This window comes from the organism of the source record quoted next, unplaced genomic scaffold, assembly GCF_019419815.1.
Source record: "Pyrus x bretschneideri cultivar Hongxiangsu unplaced genomic scaffold, Pyrus_bretschneideri_v1 Contig16, whole genome shotgun sequence".
Taxonomy (NCBI): domain Eukaryota; kingdom Viridiplantae; phylum Streptophyta; class Magnoliopsida; order Rosales; family Rosaceae; genus Pyrus; species Pyrus x bretschneideri.
The window spans coordinates 126,589-142,554 of NW_025999457.1; positions in this window are offsets into that span (position 1 = coordinate 126,589).

Here is a 15,966-nt window from a genome sequence, read left to right on the forward strand (position 1 = left end):
TTGTTAAGTACAAACCAATGTGCTACCTCCATATCCATTTTGTTAAACGACTCCCCTCTGATTAGTTCGCCAAAGGGTCGTGCAATTTGGGCAAAAACATAAAGTTTTTCACTTCCCACACCACCGTCATTATTGTGTTGCTGTCGATTGAACGTAGTCTCAACATCTTGTAGGTACACTGCACAAAATGTAAGCGACTCAAATGCGACTCATGCCACCACGATTGATCCTTCGAGCTTTGCCCTGTTCTGTACACTCTTTTCTAATTCAGCTTGTAGTTTGCATCAATAAACAAAATAACATGTAAAATTAGTCAAATTATACATACATCACGAACTGAAATATTTATGGTGATTAAATACCTTTCTATTAGATACATCCATCGAAAGTTGACGGGTCTAGTTAGAAGTGCCTCATCCGGCAAGTGAATCATGACGTGGATCATGGTTGTGAAGAAAGCTGCAGGAAATATTTGTTCAAACTTGCATAGCACTTCAATAACATTGTCGCGCAACTGTTTAACATCAGACTTGTGCAAAGATCTTGCAGTTAATTAAGAAAAATATCTCGCCAACAACATAATCAGCTTCACCACTTCTTCGGGCAAGAGGTGTCAAATTCCCACTAGGAGGAAACGTTGAAGTATCACATGACAATTATGACTCTTGAGGCCTGAAAATTTGCCTCCATCCATGTTAGTGTAACAGCAGATGTTTGAAGCATACCCATCTGGAAATTGTACAGAAGATAGAAACTACAAAAACTGTTTCCTTTTATTTGGTTTCATCGAAAGCGATGGAAGCTTCTTTCTAGCTATGTCTTCATCCCTCATCATCCATAAACCTGGCCTAATGCCCATTTTTTCTAGATCGATCTGGTTTTTATTGTGTCCTTTATTTTTCCCTTGATGTCTAGTATAGTTCCTACCAGTGTATCAAACACATATTTCTCAAAATGCATTACATCGATGTTGTGTCTCAAGTTATAAGGGTTACAACAACTTCAATTATTACATGCCACTTTAGGCCTCTGGTATGGGTCCTATGTCATTCGAGAATGAACAATTACATGTTGTAACTTATGGTTCCAACATATTATAGTTCAATCGGGGGAAAATTTCGGCATCATCTCCATGTTTTTTCAAGTGCACAACATAGATACAAAAAACTATGATGCACCTGAAGAACACAAAGAAATGCTATCAAATTTCCCACGATCAAACTCTAATGCATGAACCACAAAATACAACATGTAACTGTGCATTCTCAAACTGTCCAAAATTTTGGGACAATTCAATAATTAATTGGATCTCAGTCATGCTTTCGCATCCATTTGTGAAATCCAACTAATTCTCAAACGAGAAGCTAAGCTCATATGAACATTGCAAACCATTTTTTTGTACATCTATACAAAAATGTTTGCATACAAATACATAACTCACAACAATTATAAACTACATACAAAACAATTTAAATGAATGGAAATTAAATAAGTAAGTTAAGAAAATATACCTCCGAGATTAACGGCAACACAACTAGAATTGCTAGAAATTCCAGGAGGAAGGCAGCTGTTGCAATAGTTTTGCAGCTTCTGCCTTCCTACATTCTGGTTAAACTCAATAAAGTGAACAGACTTTGTGTGACGAAAGTGCCGTCACGTAAGACATGGTGCTTCCACTTTTGCTTCCATCTAACTACGCTTTGCCGCGTTTTTAGAACATTTTGCGAGACGAACCGTAGCTCGTTGTGCATTTTTTATAAAAATTTGCTCCAAGAACCATAATTCGTAGCGCATTACCTTGTTTTAAAATAAAAAAAAATTCGGTTTTTTGAAAAAAAAAAAAAACAAAATTGAATTTTTTTGATTCAGTCTTCAATTTTTTTTCAAACCACACAAATACTTAATAAATCAAGAACTTATTTCATTTAACCATTTGTGCATAATTAATTAATATAAAGATTTATTAAAATGCATTAATTTTATTCAAAGTAAACATTAAATACATATTTAATTAAACCGTTCATAATAAAAAAACTTCTAATTCAAATCTCATTATTAAATAAGCAATAAAGTTATAAAAAAAACACTATTCAACTCCCCCACATGTTGTTCTAGTTATCGTTGTAGTTCTGCCTCACTTTGATTATCAAACTTCCACTCCCAAAAATGAGACTTGAAGATGTTGTTGATAGCCTTCATTAGATTTGGGTTACTTTGGTCAATGTCCTAATTAGGCTGTCATACGTAAATTAATAAATTAAAATCTCAGTATTATATTACATTTAACAAACATAATTATTATTTAACTAATAACTTAACACATACAACTAACTCATTGATCAAGTGCATCTTTAGCTCCTTGGGGATGGCTCTCCAAGACTCCTAGTCCACACCACATTTGTCATGCACTAATACTCCAACGTTGAACCAAAAGCTGGGACGTATATGTTTAAATTCGGCAAAAGGGTCTAGATGGGTCCTAAAACTGGAAAGAAAGTAAAGGTATTGATAGGAGCATATTTAGGCGACTTACTTAGCTTGTTTTCGTGCATCTATGTTGTTAATTCATAGTTGTTTTAGTAGTTTAAGCCATTTTCGTGTGTTTTTAGGTTCATATGGCTAAGGAAGCAAAAAGATGCATTTTGGAGCATTTTGGAGCAAAATTGGGCTTGGAATGGATAGCATATGATTGGAGCCAAAGTGTTGGACGAATTTGAAGGCCTTGTATTCATTTTGGACATAAAACAAAGGGCCTAGCCCATTCTCTCTTAAACCAACCCCAAGGCCATGCATTTCCTTCCAATTCCAAAGCCCACAATCACTTCAAAAGCCATGCAAAGAACCATCCATTCCATAAAAAACAATCCATCAATTCACATGCAAAACCATCATTAACACACATGCACCCAAACAAAGCCAACCTAGCTAACCCTACATGCATTCTTTATGCAACTCTTCATCATTCCACCATTCATTCTTTATTCCACAAACAAGTCACATGCATTTCCACCTTCCTACTTCATCATTTCACCACATTCTCCCTCTTTAACTCATTTCATTATTCATTCACTTTGCATTCATTCAATTCCACCCCACATGCACCCTTTATTCTTCATCATTGCAACCATGGCACATTTACACCAACAAAACAACTCTCATGCCATGGCCTACTCATATTCCCATTTCCTTTCCAACATCTCACATGCATTTCCACCTTCCTACTTCATCATTTCACCACATTTTCCCTTTTATTTCCACATGCAATTCTTCATCATTGCAACCACAAACACCTTAAACAAATAGCCATATACATCTCCACTCCTCCTATAAATACCCTTGCATTCATTCATTCAAAAATCATCTCATTTCATACACAACACACCACAAACACTTCCATCTTCTCCCTAGCCGTGAGTTTCTCTCCATTTCTCCTCCATTTCTTCCATTTCCATAATCCCCCAATCCATTCAACACACCAACAACATCCCTTAGTCCTTGTGCCACAATAAAGAGGAAGATAAGAGGGCCTAAACGTTCATACAATTCACGTTTGAGTTGTTGGAATGTTTACGCGTTTCTTTGATTTCAATGTTTAAATTCAATTCTCTTTGTTTTGTAATATGAGGAATGGAAGAGAAGAGTGCCTAAACGTTCATACAATTCAAGTTTGAGTTGTTGGGATGTTTAGGTGTTTCTTTGATTTCAAAGTTATGAGGAACTAAACCCTTTTTGGCTAGGGGTGATTTCAATACCATGATTATTTATGTAATATGAATTGATGAATTCCGGTTATGAACTCTTGATTCGTGAATGCAATTGGCTTAACTATTTGATGATTAACTTATTTGTGTTTGTTGATTGAGGGTCGACACTTAATTAGCATGCATGAATATGTGGCTAAAGTTTAAGAAGGTTTCACATAATCGTTACTAACTTATACTTGAAAGTAGTGAAGGTCGCTTGTCACGATCGCGTTAAGTTTAATTCTTAGCATGAGTAACATGATGTCATAGTTGCAAATGCTTTGTCAATGCTTATGGTTTTCATTATTCTTAATGATCTTCGATTGTATCTCTATTATGATGACATGTAGGGAACTTTTGAGAATATTTTGGGTTGTCGAATGATGCCATCCAATCCAATAATATAAGGAAAATCTGAGGGTTAACTAGTGATGTCACGGTTAATTTGGGGCATTGTTGTTCATAATTCAATGAAGGAATAACTGGAAATTGATTCATATGCATAAATATCATGTGTGGAGAAAGAACCTCTAGCTAATTCACCAACCATCTTATTTCATCAATTACATTCTGTCTAGTTATTAACTTGTTTCGTTATTTCAATTTTCGTCAAACCTCAATCCCCCTTTTGCTTTAATGTTCAATATAGTTAGAAATCAATTTAGTTTGTGTTTTTAAAGCATTTTGATTCTTTTGGTTTGTCTTAGTGTTTTAACGTTTAGTTTCACATTCTTTGAGTCTAGTTTAACGTTTTATATTGTTTTTACGTTTTTGTTTAAATTCGTCCAAATCCAATTCCCCCCTATTTCGTTGAAGTCTTAGTCTTAATCTTTCTTATTTTTAGTTTTGCTTTCTTCGAGCATTAAATAGTGTTTTATATTGTGTTTTTATGTTTTTAAGTCAATTTAGAAGGTTTTAGCAAGCCCTCCTAATCCCCGGTCTAGAACGATCCCTCACTTATCCATTCTACTACAATTGTCAAACGAGGGTTTAATTTGAGTGTCAAGTAATTCTCGCATCAGGTATTTTCATAAAACAAGCAAGAATTGAAGATAGCTCACAAAATAGGTAACAAGGCTTCATAATTTCGGCTGAAGGAGTAAAGTGGCTAAAATTAAGACACAAAACATCCCAAAATTCTCCCATGGACGAATTAGGACATAAATTAAAGCCAAATCCACCCAAAGGCAAGCCTTGAGAAGCCTATAAATATAAGGTCCTTCCACAAGCATAAGGGTCGAAAAAATCTCTACAAAGAGGAATCTCTGCCAAAACTTTGAAGACTAATATGCTGCAAAAGCTCTATTCGAAGAACATTCAACCAAAGCCGAAGCCCTTCCTTGAAGAATCAACAAGCACTCGTGCTGATTCCTTCAAGACTTTGTTGCAAGCTTATGATCTTGTAGCAACGTTCGTTTCAAGATCAAGTTGCCAAGATCCTTGAAGCAATGAAATCCTGGATCCACACTATCTTTGCCACACCTTGAGGTGAAGATCATCCTCATGTTTTTTTCAAGCTCAATACTTGAAGCAATCGTTCAACAGTTTGTCCGAGATTAAGTCATTATGGCCCTTGGATCAACAATCACACACCTACAAAGTCAAATCAATACAAATCTACTTTGTACATGTGTTCTTGTTTCATTTTATATAGAATTTTCGTGTTTACAACTCCTTAAGACATTTAATGCTGAGCTTTCCACTTGGCCTGAAAAATTCTCTTCTGACAGTTTCCCTCCACTCATCATCTCTAGAGCTTTCTCCGGGATGGGTGCGTTAATGGTTAGGGCTTCCTTTCTCAATACAACAATGTTGGGTTGTTCTTCGACAAAGGTAAGCTTAGAGCCAAGTGTGGCTAAGGCATTTGTATATATGTTGGTTGTGCAGGGAATGTGCTCCAACACCACTTGCTTGAAACTTGCCATGAGTTTCTTGGCCATAGTGTAGTATGGTGCCAAAGTTATTTCCTTTACCACAAAGCTTCCTTAGACCTAACTTAAGACCAAATTTGAATCCCCTACGACTTGTATTGTCCTTGCACCCATTTCTATGGCTGTGGAAAGGCCCATAATGAAAACTTCATACTCGACTACATTGTTTGTGCATGGAAAGTTTAGCTTGAAGGATAGGGCAGTAGCTTAGCCCTATAGATTGACAATTACAACGTTAGCTCCTCCTCTTGTGGGTTTAGAAGAACCATCGAAATGTATGACCCATGGCTCATCTTCCACGGCAACGACAATTATTTGTGGTAGTGCACCAAAGACTTCCTTGGAGATGGTGCTTCTTCTTCTTCTTCAAGGAATAATGTTAGCATGTCTATTACAGCTTAGCCTTTGATTGCCTTAGGCGTCACACATATAATATAAAATTCAAAAAGTTAGAGCAACCAACGAGCCAAACGACCAGATAGTATAGGTCTAGTGAGCAAATACCTTACTAGATCAGACTTTACCATAAGGTACAACTTGTGGGCTAGGAAATAGTGGTACCGCCGCTTAAACAATAGCTAGGCAGAGGCGTTCCATCTTCTCATAGGGGGTTTTGGCACCTCTTAGTTGTTGGCTAACATAGTAAATTGGTGTTTCTTCCCTGGCTAGACTGTCCTAAGCAAGTAAGGCTCCTACGGTAGAGCTTGAGCATAATGCCTGGGACTGGTGCCTTCATGGTAGGAAGGTTGGTGACTAACTGCTAGACCCGTTGATAGGCTGCACCACATTCCTTGGTCCATACGAATTCCTTCCCTTTCCTAAGCAATGGGGCGAAGGCTCTTATTACTGCTGTTAATTTTGGGATTAAGCATCGGATGTAGAACAGCTCCCTTATTAATCTTTTCATCTCCTTTGCATTTGTCGGGGGCATGAAGCCTCCGATAATGAGCACTTTGTCTGGATCTACATTGATGCAGTGCTAATGCATTAGGAAGCCAATGAACTTGCCTAAGGAAACACTAAAAATGCATTTCTTGGGGTTCATCTTCAACCCATATGCTCGGCATCTTTCGAATGCCCTTCCCTGGCCTTGGTGTAGACGACGAGATCGTCCACAGTCTTCCACTTCCTTCCTCATCATGTCATGAAAGACTGTCATGATTGCTCGCTAATAGGTAGCACCAGAGTTTTTGAGTCCAAAAGGCATGATTGTGTAATAAAAGTTTCCAAATGACGTGCGGAAAACTGTCTTCTCAGCATCTTTGACAAACATCTTGATTTGGTTGTATCCACTGAAGCCATCTACGGACGACATCATGCCTTGCCCTGAGGTTGAATTAATCATGATGTCCATGTTGGGTAGTGGAAACTCGTCTTTTGGGCATGCTGCATTGAGAACTCGGTAATCGATGTAAATCTGGATTTGAACAGTGTTATTCTTCTTTACTAGGACAAAGTTGGCCAGAAAAAGGATGCTTGATAGGCCTGATAAATCTGGAGCTTTTCTACTTCAACTTTGATTTTAGCTTTTATTTCTAGGTGGAAATTCCTCTTTTGTTGCACAATAAGCTTGATCCCAGGCTGCGTATTTAGCGTGTGGCACACTAAATTCGGGTCAAGGCCTGGCACTTCTTCATAACTCCAGGCAAAGATGTCTTTGAACTCTTTTAGTAGGCTGACTAGTTCTGTCTTTTCCTCAACAATTAAGTAAACACTAATAGAAATCAATTTTTTCATAGAGGGATCATCACTTAGGTTTTCCTCCTCAAGTTTTTCTGCCACTACAGTGGATCCATCCTGCATGCATTTTGGCGTAAGCATGATTTTTTGCAGGGATTCGTCCTCAACAACAGGTGCATGCATGTCTTCAGCTTCCTTGGGAACTTTATTTGCTCGGCGTGTAGTGCCTCCATACTCGGGGCTTTCCTACTCAATGTGGTTAGGCCCCCCAACCCGTCATAAGTGGTAAACGATGCGGTTGTCGGGAAGCACGACCTTAGAGCATTAAGGTGGAGCATAGGCAAAGACATTGGTCTCTGGCTGTATACATTTTCCCTTTTCCACAGTGGCTAGGAATTCTTGGTCACTGAGATGTCAAACTTCTTCCCAAATGGGTAAAGGTATCCCTAAGGGATGTGACACCCCACTTCCAGCACTTGAGAAATCATTAAAGAATTTGGCATCAGAATAATGAACCTCATCTAAGTTGAATGACACCTAGTTTCTTGGGATGCCAATAGGCCTCAATCCAATCTTTCCTTTGACGCACTGGTGTAAGGTGGAGGCTATGAGTCTGTGCTTGTTTATCCATGGCCTTCTGAGCAGAGTGTGGTGAGCCATATTGATGTCTATCACATTAAACTTAGTAAAGGACCTAATAGGGCCGATCTTCAAGTCGATCTTGATATATCCCATCGTTTTCTTACTGTTATTCCCAAACCCATTGATAGAGATTTGAGACCTTACCACCTTTGTCGTTGGGACGCGTGCTGCAATAAGTATTGCCAAAGGCAGAATGTTAATAAAGGAACCAATGTCAACCAAAGCTTGCCTAATAAAGATGTCATTGATCCGTCCTTCCAGGTATAGTGGCCTTCCGTAGTTAGGGAAATCCATTTCCATGTTTTCGTCAATGAAGATGATGGCGTTGTTATTCTCGAGGAAAGCCCTTTGCAGTTAAGCAACATAACATTGAGGGCTCTAGTCCTCGGAAACATGCATGAGAGCTTTAGCAGCAGCAATCCTTGCTTCCAGGCTATATTCAAGTTGGCCAAAAAGGGATTTAAACTTCGGGTTTTCCTGGAGGACCTGCGCTGCAGTGGGCCTTTACCTTAGGGAAAGGTAATGCTTAGCTGTGTCGACTTCCATATCAAGAAGGTTGTACAAAGTCACAACCATCATTTAATGGTTGTTTTCTTCTGGCATATCGATGATGAAGACTTTGTCACATAGGCTTGGGCCAAAATCCATAAGATTTGTATCCTCATCTCCCCATCCTTCAGCTTGAGGCCATGGTGTATCATAGCTTTGGGGCTTGGAGTATTTGCACCAATAAGCCTTTTCTATGTTCCTGGATAGTTCCCAAATGGCTTCCGGAGTATGTGATGATAACTGTCATCTCTTTCCCTTGGTGTTTCGGCAGAGGGTCAGCGTCTATGGCTTGCGTCTTGCATGGCAACTATAACGTTCATTCATAGATTTTTGCATGGAGATTTTTTCGCAAAGTTTGGCATACAATAGAGGGATGTCCCACATACTGATAGTTGCATGGCAACTATAACGTTCATTCATAGATTTTTGCATGGAGATTTTTTCGCAAAGTTTAGCTTCCTTCAATTGATACCATAACCACCTATTTGTAGATGCCATACAATTAGGGTTTGTGTGATTTTCCAACGATTTCCATGGAGCTTAATGGGTTCTTACTTGTTTAAATCCATCTAGATGCCATAGAGGGTTAACATGTAAGGATACTTTTGATGCAACCATATGCCATGGCCATCGAATAATTTAGGGAAAATCGATCATCAGTATTGGGGAACCACCTGAGCATAACATATTAAGGGAATTAAATAGAATTGGTTACGGTGAATTCGGATGCCCTAGGTTTTATTTTCTTATGTTTTTTAATTTTATTATTTCATGCATTTTATTTTCAAGTCATATTTCATTTTTAGTTTAATTTAAATTTTCTCTCTTTTCCATTAAAGCTTCTCAATTACAATTTGTTTCAATTTAGTTAGTAAGATTTTTAGAATCAATTCGATCTTTATGGGACGATATCCATGCTTATATGCTATATTGTCATTTGATTCATATACTTGCGAGCACAAATATTTGAGACTTAATGAGCCTAATTTTAGTTATCTAATTTCGGTTATGGATTCAGTACCAATTTCGATTATGTTTGGGAACTAATTTCATTTTTCTAGGGCTGCGATGTAGCCTAACCATGATTGCTTAATATTTCAGTTTAATTATTTATGAATTTGCATTCCCTTGAGTATCACTTTGTTGTGCTTATGAACTTAATTTTTAATTCTTGTGATTAGCCACCACTTGGGTTTGAATCGAGTGTATGTGATGCAAGTTAATGCTTATGCGATGTTGTTAATTCGGTTTTAGCATCTTGCAAAAGGTACTGTGAATTCCTTGTTGTAGATGCCATACACTAAGTATCATGCAGTCTTTTAGTTAGTTCCCAAATTGTTAATGAACTTGTGTGTGTTTAATAGTCTAGATGCCATAGATTATTAGCACATATGAGTATATGTAGTAATCTAGATGCCATGGATACTATATGAATTAGAAGAACTAGACTGTCAGGTTGGATGTTTATTCGTTAATAATTAACTATTAGAATTAAGTAGGATTGGTTATGGTGAATCAGATGCTCTAGTGTTTTTCACAATTGAATTATAATTTGTTTACTTTGTCGTTGTCATCACTTAGCTAAGTTCATTTCATTTTATTTACAATCACCATTTTAAAATTCTTATTCAAATCATCAATTTTTCTATTTCAATTCAAGTGAAACTTAAATTTAGTTAGATAGTTAGAAAGTTAGAATTACATTCAATCTTAGTTGGAACGATCTTGTGCTTGCCTACTATATTATATTACAATTTGTACACTTGCGAGTATTAAAATTCAAGACTTAATGAGTTTAATTTTTGTTATCTAATTTAGGCAACAATTTACATGAGAGAGAAGGTTGGCATGGTTGCATGGCATTCTTAGCTGCATGTTTTGGGTTTTCCTAGGTGATAACAAGGCTTCTAATGGTTGAGATGTTTGATAGAAGGCTGTGGAAATTGATAAGGTTGCATTCATGGTGATGCTTGAGGCTTGGAGTAAGCTTTTGGACTAAAATGAAACTCTCTGGGCTTTTTTCTGGGTGGTTCTATCTTACTGCATTTTCTCTATTTCACTCTCTGTTTTCTTCTGAATCTTTTCTCTAAGGGCTTCTCTCAGTCTTTATGTAAATGAATGGTTTCTAGATTTTGAGGGAATATCTCTTTGGGGCTTGGTCTGGTCTTCCCTCCGCTTCTCCCTAGTTATCATATTATTCCCCTTTTGGTGTAAATTAGATGCACTGTTGAGACCTACAGTTTGCTTTTTTTCTGAGGCATGGCTTTCCTTTGGTGGCCTTCAGCAGGCGCTAAATCTGGTAGCGCGCCTTAAGGTTTTTGCGCTTTGATTGTCTGTCTATGTTGCGAAGGGAAAGTCAGCATTAAATGCCTAACTTGTTGGGCTTAACATGTATTTAATGCAAAAATCTAGTTTAATCCTAACTACGGGGGTTGGCTTGCTAAGGAAATGGATAAATTAGGCTAGTTCTCTCTTAATGATGTCTGTGTGAAAGACAAAGGATATGGGCTTGGATCATTGGGCTCCCAAGCAGCCCAAAGTCTTCCATGACCCCGATTCCACGTAGACCCGATAACCTTCCGTAACCATCCACACCACAATCCACTTGGCAAGCCCCGATTATGTGACCTGGGCTTAGCATGATTTGTGGCTAAGGAAGCATGGCATGATGAATAGGCATGAGAGTGGCGTGAACACCCGGCTTAATCATTGTCGCATGGCATGCTTGTAAATATATTCTTCATCGAACTTGTGCCTTGGCATGTGCTTGGGCTTGAATGTAGGCTTGCATGCACAATTGGGCCTTGAGACTTTATTTGATTGGTGTGTGACATTTTTGGGCCCCAACAATAACAAACCAACGAAATCCGTGATATGATTGGGGAGGATCAGAGTGAACTAACTCAAAAAGCACTGTTCTTGTTTTTTAAAACTCAACTGGTAAGAAGTACGATAACTTTTTGCAAGAATGCAATCTTGACACTGGAAATTGGAGTTTGAAACACCACTAAATAAAGACAATTTTTTTTTCTTCAGATAACCAAACAAAGCATGTCCTAATCAAGGATGCTATAACCAAATTGCCTTGCTCTTGTTATTGTGACCACTGCTCACTTGATTCACTCGGCTTGCCGACACATCATCCACTTAGTATAACCCTCTCCTCTTAGTACCACGCCCAATGATCGCCCGTGTCTGGATATCCTGAACTAGGCAAAAAGTGGGAAACATTAGCACAATGCAATCTAGTTGCTCAGTAACTTGACCAACAGAAAGCAGATGATTCAATAATGATGGAAAAAGTAATTTGTTGTGGAGAGACAAAGATGGAGTGAGGGAAATAGAACCCACTTCCGTTACAAGAGCAACATCACCATTGGCTGTGATGACATTCTCCTTAAGCAAGGAAGTCATGTGATAAAATAATGATGTATCGTAAGTCATGTGATCAGTAGCTCCAGAGTCAATTATCCAACTAATGTCTCGTTTGGTGGATGCTATTAAAACAGTACCGATTGCACCTGAACCTTCCAAATTGTCATTCCTTGAAATTTGATTAATTACTGATAAAAGTGGGCCGGAGTTCACTTAATTTTTGCAATCTCCTTCCTGTACTCCACGAATTGGATTGGTGTCGTGTGGTGCCTCATGATTTTGGGCTCAACTTGGGCTGCTGCAACAGCGGCTTTTTCTTGTCCTGATCCCTTCGCTGCAGCTGCAGGCCGTTCCAGGGACCAACGCATGAGTTTTCTTTTCATCAGCCATTGCAGCGGGGGTTGGGTTTTTGTATCTGGGTTTATGTTGTTGTTTTCTTTTTTTTTTTTTTTTTTTTCCACTCGTTGGTTTGTCTTGTTTCAGAATTTCCAGGAGAACTGCATATATCTGATGCCTCCCTTGCTTCGGGTTGCAATGGTTCAATCGGCTCTAGGGTTTTGAGTCGGGAAGAGACAGGTCGAACCTACTCTAGAATTGTAATTCAAGGGTTAAAGTATATTACATTATTCTTCTCATGTAAAGGATTATATATACTAATACAAGCTCCTACGAAATAGGAAATAAGACTCCTAACTACATGAGGACATCGATTACATGATTTCATACCCAAAATACATCTACATTCCTTAAACCCAAGGTTGACTAGGAGTGCAATTTGGGTTAGGCCAATCCGAATCCGCCCATATCCAATCCGACTTTAAACCCGGACAAGTGAGTTTTTTTTTAAGGATAATTAAAGTAAGGTTCTTAAATTTTACATTGTTTTGATCAAACGTCTATGCCTTTTCAAATTATCATTAATGCGCTTTGACTGGGTGCCACCTTAGTTTTTTTTTTTTTTTTTTTTTTTTTAAATCAATTTTTATGTCATTAATATATTTCTCCAAATTAAAATGCTACATATTGAATTCCGAATTTATCCTCCTCTTTGGAGGTTTTTCATTTTCTTTTTTCCTAGCATGGCCTTTTATTCAAGGATATATTTTTTTTTAATTATTAGTTGTGTTTATCCAGATTCAGTCTAAAATTTAGATGGGCTCTTCCATTTGAATTACTGGTTGCTTTCATAAATTTATTTATTCACATTTGAATAGTAATATACTTTTGAGGTAATTTAGGTTTCTTGTTGCTTGATGTTTTTTATGTTTTCTGCTACTTATGGGCGCGGCTGGTAAGTTGCTGTTTAATTTGTTTTTTTTTTTTTCTACTCTTCTTCAACAGATTTCTTTCCTTGTTCTCTAATTGATGCTTCTGATTTGGGGCATGATGCTTGGTGAGCAACCGTTAGTTAGGTATCGCAAAAATGATAGCACTACAAATGAGAGTGCTATCAACCGCATTAGCTAGTCAAACAGAAGTTTGTAGGAGGCAATATCTTCAAACATACCAAATAGGAACCACCTCACCCAAGAGGCATGCTTCTACGAAGAATGGAGAATGCATTTGGGTAGTTTAGAACGTACCATATGAGTGGTATGTCTTACAATATTATTATTTTACGTACCAAATAACTGGTACAAATAAATTAATAAACGTATTTTATACATCTCAAATCATTGATATGCACCAAATTAACATTACATAATAATGTACCAAAATATTGATACTTACACACCAACTACACAAAAAACGTACCAACCATTATTAATAATAATTAGTGTAACATCCCATATTGTTCAGGGGAGTGGATCCTCTACGCCTTATATGTATATTCTTATCTCTACCTAGTACGAGGTTTTTTGGGAGCTCACTGGTTTCGGGTTCCTTAGGAACTCTGAAGTTAAGTGAGTTCGCGCGAGAGCATTCCCATGATGGGTGACCCACTGGGAAGTTCTCGTGTGAGTTCCCAGAAACAAAATCATGAGGGCGTGGTCGGGACCCAAAACGAACAATATCGTGCTACGGTAGAGTCGATCCCAGGATGTGGTGGGAGCCCGGACCGGGATGTGACAATTAGTCACTCATCCAAGTTGTATAAGACAAAGAAAGATTATTCTATTTTCGAACTTGATCATGCCAACGTACCCAACCAAAGTAAGTTGTACAAAATTGGTACGTTTAGTTATGCCTTCAAATATACCAAAGCATTTGAGATAAAATGCACCCAAGAATCAAATTAATAAGAAAAAGGTACGTTAGAAGATATAATTTAGTACGTTTGTTGGAAGGTATTTGGTACGTTTGTCAATAATTGGTAACATCTGTTTGAAGTTATTAGATACGTTTTAAAATTTTTATTGATAGTTTTCCAAATAGGTATGTTAACAGTTGTATACATTTTTAGTGTACCAAGCGGGTTTGCATATCATATTTAACTTGGGTACAATTGTTGTCATATATTGAGTAAGCAACCATTAACAATTCAAATTCAAAACCCATTGAGATAATACTTCCAGATTCCAAGGATAACAACAAAATAAAAAGGATAATGACAATTTTTAATGGAATTGACATACTAAATTCAGAAGGAAAAAATCTATTGGTAAAAATAAATAAATTCTCAACACTTGAAAGAATGGCAGTGTTCGTAAATTTTAGAAAAATGAAATCATTTTTTTGTAATCTACTTGACTCCTCATTTAGAGGAGGAGGTACAATCTAAAACGTAAAACCTATAGATGTTTAATCAAACAAGTTGGGGAATGAGGCACCAGTATCAAAAGCTCCCTTTTTTTTAGTTATAACCTGTCCAAACCCAACCCAATTTCGACCTATTCATTGATTGAGTTGAGTTGGGTTGATCATTTGCCCATCTATCCCCAACTTAACCCAATCTAACCAAATTGTAGCCCATATCAATTAATGATCATATTACACCCAAGTGAGCCAAGTCCAAAAACCTCATATTACACCCAAGTGAGCCAAGTCCAAAAACCAACACCCCTTCTAATATTTTTTTTAATAAAGTACCCTTTGTAATTACTTAAGCTTTTGGTGAATAAGAGGATTTGATTAATCACCCTATATTCCTAGTTTCTAAATCCTAAAACTTTATAGTAGATTGATTTATGAAAATAAAGTTAGCTAGCCTTGATGCTACTTGGCTTAATTTTTTTACGAATTATTAGAAACTAAGTTGTTACAAGATTAAACTTGAAAAAGTTGGGTAACCTGAACCCAACCCAAGTAAACCATAACCCAATTAAACCCAACCCCAAATGAATCCGAATGCAACCCAAACTAAACCCGAGCTTGAAGTGTAAAAGTTGAGTTAGGATTGGGTTGACCAACCTGCCGAAGTTGCACCCCCAATGTTGACTCACGCGAACAAGAATTGTATAAAATTTATTTTGCTTGTTAATCTAAATTTTTTGCTGCAATCGGTGCTATTGTATAATTATTGAAGTAACAAAGCTTAGTTCCCACGAAGCTCTCAATCAACGCTCCTATACGATTGAGGTTTTGCTACAAGCGTCTTCGTATGAAACATGGTGACTGTGAAAGTAAGGAAGGGAGGAGGAGACGGACACAAGTAGTTTTATGTTCCTAGGTTTTAGAGTTATTCATTTTGGGTTTTTTTTAATTTTTTTACTTAATAAAAATTTAAATTATTTTAAAAAATGTGGTTGTCCACTTAAGATGCCATGTAAGATGGTATTAAATTGTGGTACAAATAGATAGTTAGAATTTTGTTCAAAAAAAAAAAAAAAAGGATAGTTCGAATAGCATTATTGATTTGTTTAAGAAAAATGATAAACACACCGCGGTCTTTTTCTTCTCTTATACATTCATGTTTAACTATGTATGTTGTTCTATTTGATTTATTCAATCCAATAATCAAAGATAAAGAAATATGTGAAAAGCTAAAAAATATGTGTGAAAGTTAGCGCCCTTTATTTAAGGATGATGTTATTCACACACCTATTTTTAGGAGTGGGCATAAAAATCTTGGAACCATGAAACTGAATCGAACCACAACAAAATAA